Raw genomic sequence first — 9072 nt, 5'->3', positions numbered from 1 at the left:
CCTTGCTCTGTTCTGACGACTGTCTCTTGGTCCAAGTATAGGTTCCACATTAGCACAATCAAGTGTTCTGGGATTCCCGTTCAAATGTACAATGTTTTTTGTACAATGTTTTTAAAAAACAATATGTATTGTATCGAATCTTTAGTGAAAGATCACACAGCAAAAGTTCTTATTTGACAATTTCCACACAAACTATTTGTGGCACTGTTGTTGTTGTGTGAAGCTGAATCAGAAACAACTCTCAGTAAATCACACAGGAAGAGATTGCTTTTCTTTCTCTCACAGAGGAGTTGGTGGATTTGAACCATGCTGCTTTGGGTTGTCAGTGCAGCGTCTTACCACTGGGCCATAGGAGCTCCCTACTGGTTTACCTTTACCCCAATGCTCAATCACGCATCAGTCTCACTTCTGCTGCGCTCCTGCCCATCGTTGCAGTCTCTGTGCCATCTGTCTTGTTGAGGGTCTTACTTTTATTTAGTGACCTCCTTCTTTACCAAGCCTGATGCCCTTTTCCAAGCACTGGCCATTCCTGATATTATGCCCCAAACACGTGAGATGAAGCTTCACTCTCCTTACCTCCCAGGAGCACCATGGCTGCTACTCTGCGGAGCGGTTTTGTTTGCTCTTCTGGCAGGCCATGGGATATGAAATGCTCTTTGTGAACATCACAGTTCAAAAGTGTATATTCTTCTTTGGTCTTCCTTATTCACTGTCCACATTTCATTTTATTATTGTGTGTGTGTATATCATCAACTCGGATCTGGCTGGTACAGGGGGAGATTGCTCCTCCTTCCCAGCAGAGTATCTGGTGAATTTGAACCACATACCTCTGGGATTGCAGTGCAGCTTCTTGTCACTAGGCCACCAGAGCTCCCTTATTGTCCACATTTCAAATGGAAATGAAGCAATTAAAAACACCACGACTCTTGTCAGGTGCACATTACTCTTTAAACTGACATTCTTGTTCTTGAGCTTTGAAAAGGTCCTTGATAGCTGATTTTTCCCAGTGCAACACATTTCCCCCCATTTCTTTACCGTTGCTATGATGAGTATTGATTGTAGACCAAAGGAAAATGAAATCAGCATCCTAGTTAATGTTGTTGTTGTTGTTATGTGCCATCGAGTCGTTTGCGACTCATAGTGACCCTATGTACAACAGCCTTAAACCCTGCTCTATCCTGAGCCAATCTCATTGCCTCTGACACACCCATCCTGATTACCCCAGTCACTGAATCAATCCACCTCATAGAGGGTCTTCCCCTCCTGTGCTGTCCCTCCACTCTACCCAGCATGATGTCCCTCTCCAAGGACCTGTCTCTCCTTACAACATGTCCAAAGTATGTCAGACGAAGCCCCAGAATCCTTGTCTCCAAGGAGCAGCCTGGTTTAACCCTCTCTAGGATGAATCTGTTTGTTTTCTTAGCAGTCCATGGTACATTCAATACTCTTCTCCAGCACCACAGCTCAAAGGTGTCAATTCTCCTTCCAAATAAATGAGTTGTCCTGGCATCTACTCTAAATCAGGGAAACCCCATGAGTGCCAGAGTGCAGCTACGCTCTATAGTTTTTCAGTAGCCAATTTTTTGAAAGTAGATCCCAGGCCTTTCCAAGGCACCACTGGATGGACTCAAATCCCTAGCCTTTGGGTTACCAGTCAAATGTGTTAACTGTTTTAACAGTAATTCCTTACAAGGGTTAGTATTTTAGCCTATGTTTGGGGGTGAGGGAGAGGGAAATAAATTCAATCCCTAAAACAACAGTCCTCTGGATTGGAGGATTCCCCAGGTCCTCGAATGAGTCCTGCCCCATCGACTAGAGAATATTAGTGTATTTTTGCATTGACCAAGATGGCCTGTTAACTCAGATAAAGAGAAAACTGACCACAAGAGAGAGCTGTTGTAACTGTTGACAGAAGATCTACTGTTCTTGTGTGTTCTCTATAACAAAGAATACATCATTTTCCGAGAGGCTAGTATTGTAACAGTACTAAGATAAATGTGTCATTTTTATCTTCTAAAAAATGAATATATTACAACTAATAAGTCCATGTTAGCTGTAACAGTAATTTAAAAATCTGTAGTTTTATGGATTTTCCTGAGGACATTATTGCTTTGAATTGTCAGGCTATACTATAGCAAGTAGAAAATAATTATTAAGGTATAACCACTTATAAACATTAAAGACATGTTCAATATTTTGTGTTTGTTATAAAACACAATAGTTATTGTAATTGGTTGGATTAAGAAAAAAACAAACATTCAGATTAATCATTTGGTAACTGGGAAACAAAAGAACACTTTAATATGTGACATCTAAAATTCTATTCTAAAATACAGCATTGCAGAGCATCCATAAAGGAAGTAAATGGGAATAACATTCTGGAAAGGATGCACTGTTCCATGTATATGACCGTGGGACATGTCAGGGAGGCCAGGGAGAGGGAAGGACCCCGGTGAGAGGGAGTGCCCCTGTTAAGTGAGGGTCTGACCGCAGGCAGTGTGGTATAGTCTACAGACCCCAGGGAGAAAAGGCTCTGAGCGCTTCTGACTTGAGATAGAAGACAAAATCAGCATGGCCTGAGGTAGAGCAGGGCCTGGGCAGGGAATTGTTGTTAGGTGCTGTCAAGTCAAGGACGAACCAAAGTGACTCTATGAACACTAGCTACCTCTTCATCTCTGACACGCCAGAGCCCGTTGCTGCAATCACCATGTCAGTCTATCACACTGGAGGTCTTCCTCCCTTCGGCTAACCCTCTACTTTCCAAGCATACGATGTCTCTTTCCAAGGAAGAGACTCTCCTAGCGATACGTCTAAAGTATGAGAGATGAAGCTTCATCATCTTTGTCTCCCAGGAGCACTCTGGTTGCACTTTTCCCAAAACATGTCTGTTCATTCTTTTGGAAGTCTGCGGGATAATCAGTACCAGTGAGTAAGCCCAGAGCTGCATCCGCTTTGCTGAGTCACCAACTGGTACTCTGTCAGTTCCTGGAGCCCAATGCCTTCAGTGCAGCTTAGACTTCTTCCTTCAATTTCATTGTTTTTTTGATAATATGTTACCTCCTAAAATGATTAACACTGGCCAAGTCCTTCTTGATGGTTGACCCTTTTTTTTTTTTACTCAGCAGCACTGTATGATGTTGATGCATCACTGTTTCTTTAACTTGGGTTGGTTTTGTCTTATTACTGAGCCATTACTTCTTTATATATTTTATTTTTTTTAATTTTTTTCTATAATTATATTTTATTAATTTTCATAAACATTTACAGAGATTTTGGGCTTCCACTCATTCATTGTTGCACTATTCTCTCTACCCTCCTCCCAGTTTGTTCTTGTCCAAATGCCACAGTGCTTGTCAAAGCCAGTTCTGATTAATCTTCTTTGTCAGTGTATCCTTTGCCATTCCCTATCACTCCTCCCTGAGAGAGACTTCACCCTGAGTCATAAGGAAAAGGGGACGGTGTATTCTCTTAGCTACTTCCTGCTGAAAAGGGACGCTGTGGGTTTCAGGGTGAAGATCTTCTCTCACTACTCTAAAGGGCCCCTTTGGCAGTAGGAAACACATAGACTATTATGGAGATTGATTTTGGAATTTAGATGCACTCTTATTGATTGTGCTTGGCTGTACATGTTCATATCCTTGAAGATGTATCATGGGGGTGTTGCAACCTAGAAGACACAAATTTGACTAACAAGTTATAAGTACATGAGTCCAAAAATTATGGAAAAGTAAAAGAAAAGATTCTTTCATTGTTTTACAATACTTCTTTATATATTTTAGATACAAGGCCTTTGTCATAATGTTGTTGTTGTTGATCATGACCCATAGTGATTCTATGAACAAAAGACTTTCCATAACTATCATCATTTCTCCAAGTTCATAGAGTTTCCAGAGGCATGTGGTTTAGGAAGTAGATGTCACTCCTGCTTCTGAACCTGTTTTACAACTGGGAGCTCCACTAAACATTGTCCACACTGGGAAACCATTTCTGCTATTTGATACCCCGATGGCACAAGGCTCAGCATCACAGCGACATACAGCACTTTGACAAAGAGTGATGTGCAAAGTGGAAGAGTGTTCCTCCAGATATAATAGCACTAGTTTCACTTAGTACTGGTTAAGTGTCATCAAGCCGAATACAACTGAGAATAAGTTTTGCACAAAAGACCTAAACTCTATAACTGACATCATTTCTGTACAGAACTCTGTTCTATGACTACCATCTTTTCTGTACATTTGTTTTGTAAATATTTCTCCAGGGTGTTCTTGTCTTCGTTATTAAACATGCTGTAACAATCTCTTTCGAAGAATGCTTTGTTGTTGGTAGGTTCCACTGAGGTGACTACAACTCGCAATGACCCTCTGACCAACAGTAGAGAAGAAGCCTGCTGTTGACCTTCCTCGATCTCTACCACACTCACGTCGCTGTTAGACTACTGCGCTGATCCACGCGTTGACAGCGTTCCTCATTTTCACTGAATCGCTAATGGACTGGGGTGGGGTTTTCCCTCCTTTTACGTTTCATGTTGTTTGTCTCCCCTTTAAGATGGATTTGTCTGAGTTCACAAGCATTTTCTCTTCTGCTTTATTCCAAAATTTTATGTTTACAAATCTTACATGTAGGTCCATGATCCACTTCTATTAAATTACATACTTGATGTGATGGAAGGTCTGAGGTTCCCTCCTTTGTTGATGTTATTTTAGAGAATTGTTTATTAAGAATCATTTAATAGTGCTGTGATTAAAATATCAGGTATTCATTAAAACCTAGCTTCAAGCTGAGCTGTCATTACAGAGCTAACATTGCAGTCAGAAGCAGAATTCAAGTATGCATCTTTAAATGACTACACAAATCCATCACAGTAAAATCCAGGCTTTTAGTTTAAAAAAAAATAGCATTCAGTAACTGAATGATAAGTCCTGTTAGTGTAGCCTCAGTTGTTTGCTTTTCTTTTTCTCTGTTTCTTATTTTACAATCATCCAGGCTCAGGCCCTTATCATCCTGAAGAAATGAAGAAGCTTGTGGCAAAAAAGAACTTTTGGCCTGAGGAACAGATTCCTGCAGAGGTAATACTGTGACTCACTTGTACATATTGTTGTTACATAGAGTTGAGTCAGAACCAACTCAGAGCTGACCCTCAAGCAGGTTTCAGAGGGTGTAAAGAGGATCAGAAGAAACGGACCATTTTTCTCCCACAGAGCAATTGGTGGATTTGAACTCTGTACCTCTGGGTTGATGGCTCAACTCCTTACCACGAGGTCACAGTGACATCGTATTCTGGTCTTTTCCCTTTACTTCACTCAGTGCTGTTCTACTGACTCTGTTCGGTCCCATTAATTGATATTTCTCATGTGTGTGGTTTGCATTCCTTTTTAAAGTTACTACTTCTTTTTTTTTAAAGTTACTACTTCTTTCCACGTTATCGGGGCTCATTTTCTCCTGTGGCTTACAGGGTTGGGAGCCTGCTGGGGGGGGGGGCAGCTGTGAGTTGGGACTCACTAGGTAGCAGTGAGAGACGTAAGATGGCCAATGGCACCAGGGAGGCACCGACTCTGTGAAACAACCAACCAGATAAGGCCAAAGGGCAGCCCTGGCTCGGAGGTAAAGCCCAAGAGGAAGGCAGGAGTAGGACAGCAAGAGTAACGGGGATGAGAATTACTGGCAGGGAACAGGGAAAGTGTGATTACAGTGAGGGTAATTGTTATAAAACAAAATGTGTATGAATAGCTGAATGGAAAACCAATTTGCTTTATAAAGTTCCACTTAAAAATCATAATAAAAAGAAAGTAGACTAATATAAAATAAAAATCTTATAAAAAACCAAAAGAAAATCCCCATAAGTCTTGAAAACCCAATAGAGAAGTTCTACTCTGTTCTATATATAAGTTACTTTGAGTCGAAATGAAACAGAAAGCATACAATAAATCTTGGCAATGATCATTATTCTTGTCTTGACATGTCTTTTGAAGTATGGCTTTTAAATTGCAATGTGGGTATAAATTAGCCAAGAAACTTATGTGACTATAAATAAAAATGTAAATTTTCATTTTAAAAGAAAAAGCCTATGGATAAAACACTATGCAACTGATTAAACTATTTTCTTAGTTTTAGGCTTTTTTTTTGTTGTTGATGCTTTGGAATTCTCATGTAGCTAAACATGTTGTCTTGAAATAAAATCTATTTCATTTCTTCTTTTAACTAATATCATATTTATGTTTTTCGTGAATAACCTCTGGATACCTACACAGTTTTTAAGTTGATCTAAATGTATCGCCAAGGAAAAAGAAACAATGGGTACAAAATTAAGCATATTCATTTCTGAATCTTAACAGCATATAATGCCCATCAGTTAATATAAAGACCTGTCAGGACCCTTGGTCTGTGTGTTTCTCATGCTTGACCTTCATGTAATGCAAAGAACACATGACTATTGTTTGTGAAGACCCTCTTCAGTGGACCCTGCGTGTCTGTGATGGTGTTGGCGTGAGATAGCTCTTGTTTTTTTATTTTCCAGTTTCTTTGGGAATCTGATGGTGCACGCAGTTTGAGATTGGCTGTTCATGAAAAAGATAACAGTTCAAATACACTCAGAGACACAGGAAGAAAGGCCTGTCAATCTGCTTCTGTGAAGAGCACAGTCAAGAGACCTCTGCGGCACAGTTCTTCTTACCTTATAACATGTGAGCTGGCCAAGAGTCAGAGTCCCCAGGGTATCAGGTCTGGGCGTTCAGCTTGCTGTGCCTGTGGGAAGGAGGCCCGGCAGCACAGTGGTTAAGTGCCAAGCTGCTGGCTGGAAGGTCAGTGCTTTGAAACCTTCAGCTGCTCATGGTCAGATGATGTGACAATCTGCTTCCATGGAGAAGACAGCTTTTGAATCCCCCTGAGACAGGTCTCCTGTGCCCTGTGGAGATGCTAGGAGTCAGAATGACTCAATGGCAGTGGAATGGATGCCTGTGGAGAAACAGAAGGTAGTTGGTGTGTTTAAAAGTTGCAATTAGTTTGCATGGCATGGCAGGTGCAAAAAACATATGAATATGCAAGGTAATGGATATGTGAGTCTGTTAATTAATGTAATTTTGTTTTATAAAGATGGAAATGGTAATGCAGTGTGTACATTCACTTACTTGATCTGTTCATAAAGAACTGCTTTGTTCTAACAGGTAAGGATTTTTCCTCCCGATCAAAAGGCTCTGTGGGAGAAAGACGGACAATGTACAGCCTCTCAAAACCCACTGAAGGGTCAGCTACGTGTTTGTTCTGCCTTGACAGTAGTGAGAGAAAAAGAGATGCTCATACTTCAATGCATTTTAAATGTAAAATGCTCCTAAGAAGCAAGGAAGGCGAGACTTTGTATTACACAATTTGGGCATGTTGTCAGGAGGGGCAACTGGAACCCTCATTCACTGTTGGTGGGAGTGTAAAATGGTGCAACCACTCTCCAGCAGATGTAGGGTACTTTCTCAAAAAGTTGCAAATAGAAATACCATTTGACCCAGCAATTCCACTACTGGGAATATACCCCAAAGAAACCATTACTGCCACCCAAGCAGATAGAAGCACACCCATGTTCACTGCTGCTTTGTTCACAAAAGCAAAGAGTTGCAAACAACCTAAGTGCCCATCAACAAATAAATGGCTAGAAAAGCTCTGGGATATTCACACAATTGAATGCTACGCTGCAATGAAAAACAAGGAGCTCATGAAATATTATACAAAATGGGTGACCCTGGAGGACATTATGCCGAGTGAAGTATCTCAGTCACAAAAGGACAAATACTGCATAGGGCCACTGTTGTAAAATGGGACTGACATCAGGGTTGGGGGGAGACTGAGAAAGATGGGATAAATAATGTGTACTGCCTTGAAACAGATGAGGGAGAAAACTGTTTAAAAGGGATATATGATTAGGTATTATTGTCATGACAGGAGTCCAGAATGAAGGCTGCACAGTAGAGTGGACTTTGGGGGAGAGATTGTATAACAATGAAAGAATTTTTCTTTTACTTTTCGGAGAGTGGATTGGGTGGGGGGGTAGACAGGGAGAAAAGTGCAACAATGAAGGAATGGAAACCCTAAGTTTCTGTAAATTTTGATTAAAATTAATAAAAAATAAGGCATGAAGTAGCTGGATTATAAAAAAATAAAGACATCTGAGTTTTTAAAAGAAAAAAAAAGAAAGACATGTGGGGGAAATTGCAGGGGCAGAGACAGAGAGGGAGACCCTCGAGGAGATGGACTGACAAAGCAACTCTAACAATGGACTTGAACATGTCAAATTGTGAGGCTGGTGCAGGACAAGGAACGGTCGTATACAAGCTTGCCGAACTGTAGTGGACACAAAGTCTTCTAACAACAACAGATTGAAAAGGTAGAGTTTGACTAGTCATTTCACTCTGTGTCTATGTATGTTGCTTAAACTAACATGCAAAGGAAGCCTATAAAAGCGGAAAACTATAAGGTGGAAACACATCAGAGAAAGAAAACTCAAATTTTTTTCCTCCTAGGAAAACCAGAAATAGAAAAGTGGTAAGACTGTTGTTTTTGCTGTTGTTGTGACTCAACGGTACTTAACAACAACATAGAGAGAGCTCTGTTGGCCTAGTGGATAGAAAGTGATGTTACCAAGGCAAAAGTGGGTGATTTTAATCTGTGTCCCTCAGGCCTGGTTTTAATAATTTTTGGTCAAACATTCTTCTAAGTGGTACAGCACTGGTCTGTCCATTTGTTGTGCAGAGGTAACTTGTGACACTGATGTGCCAAATGTGATAATGGTCACCCATGGTGGACAGTGTTTGGTGGAGCTCCCCAATTAAAACAAATTTGGAAGCAGGAGTGGCATCCACTTCTGAAATAACTTGCCTCTGGAAACTCTATGAACTCGGAGAAACAATGAAAGTTATACAAGTGTTCAGGTCTTTCATTCATAGCGTCGCTATGAGTCATCTATGACTCTACAGCATTTAACAATAACAACAACAACCTGGAAAAACAAATCATTTACCACCAAGTTGCAGCACTCACAAGTTTCATGCACTAGTTTTACCATATTATTGTAAAGGTTGCTATTATCAG

The sequence above is a fragment of the Elephantulus edwardii genome, unplaced genomic scaffold (assembly GCF_000299155.1).
Source record: "Elephantulus edwardii isolate Elephantulus edwardi_28Jun2011 unplaced genomic scaffold, EleEdw1.0 scaffold00004, whole genome shotgun sequence".
NCBI classification, from domain to species: Eukaryota; Metazoa; Chordata; class Mammalia; order Macroscelidea; family Macroscelididae; genus Elephantulus; species Elephantulus edwardii.
The sequence above is the reverse complement of the archived record's forward strand: the minus strand, read 5'-3'. Positions refer to the sequence as shown.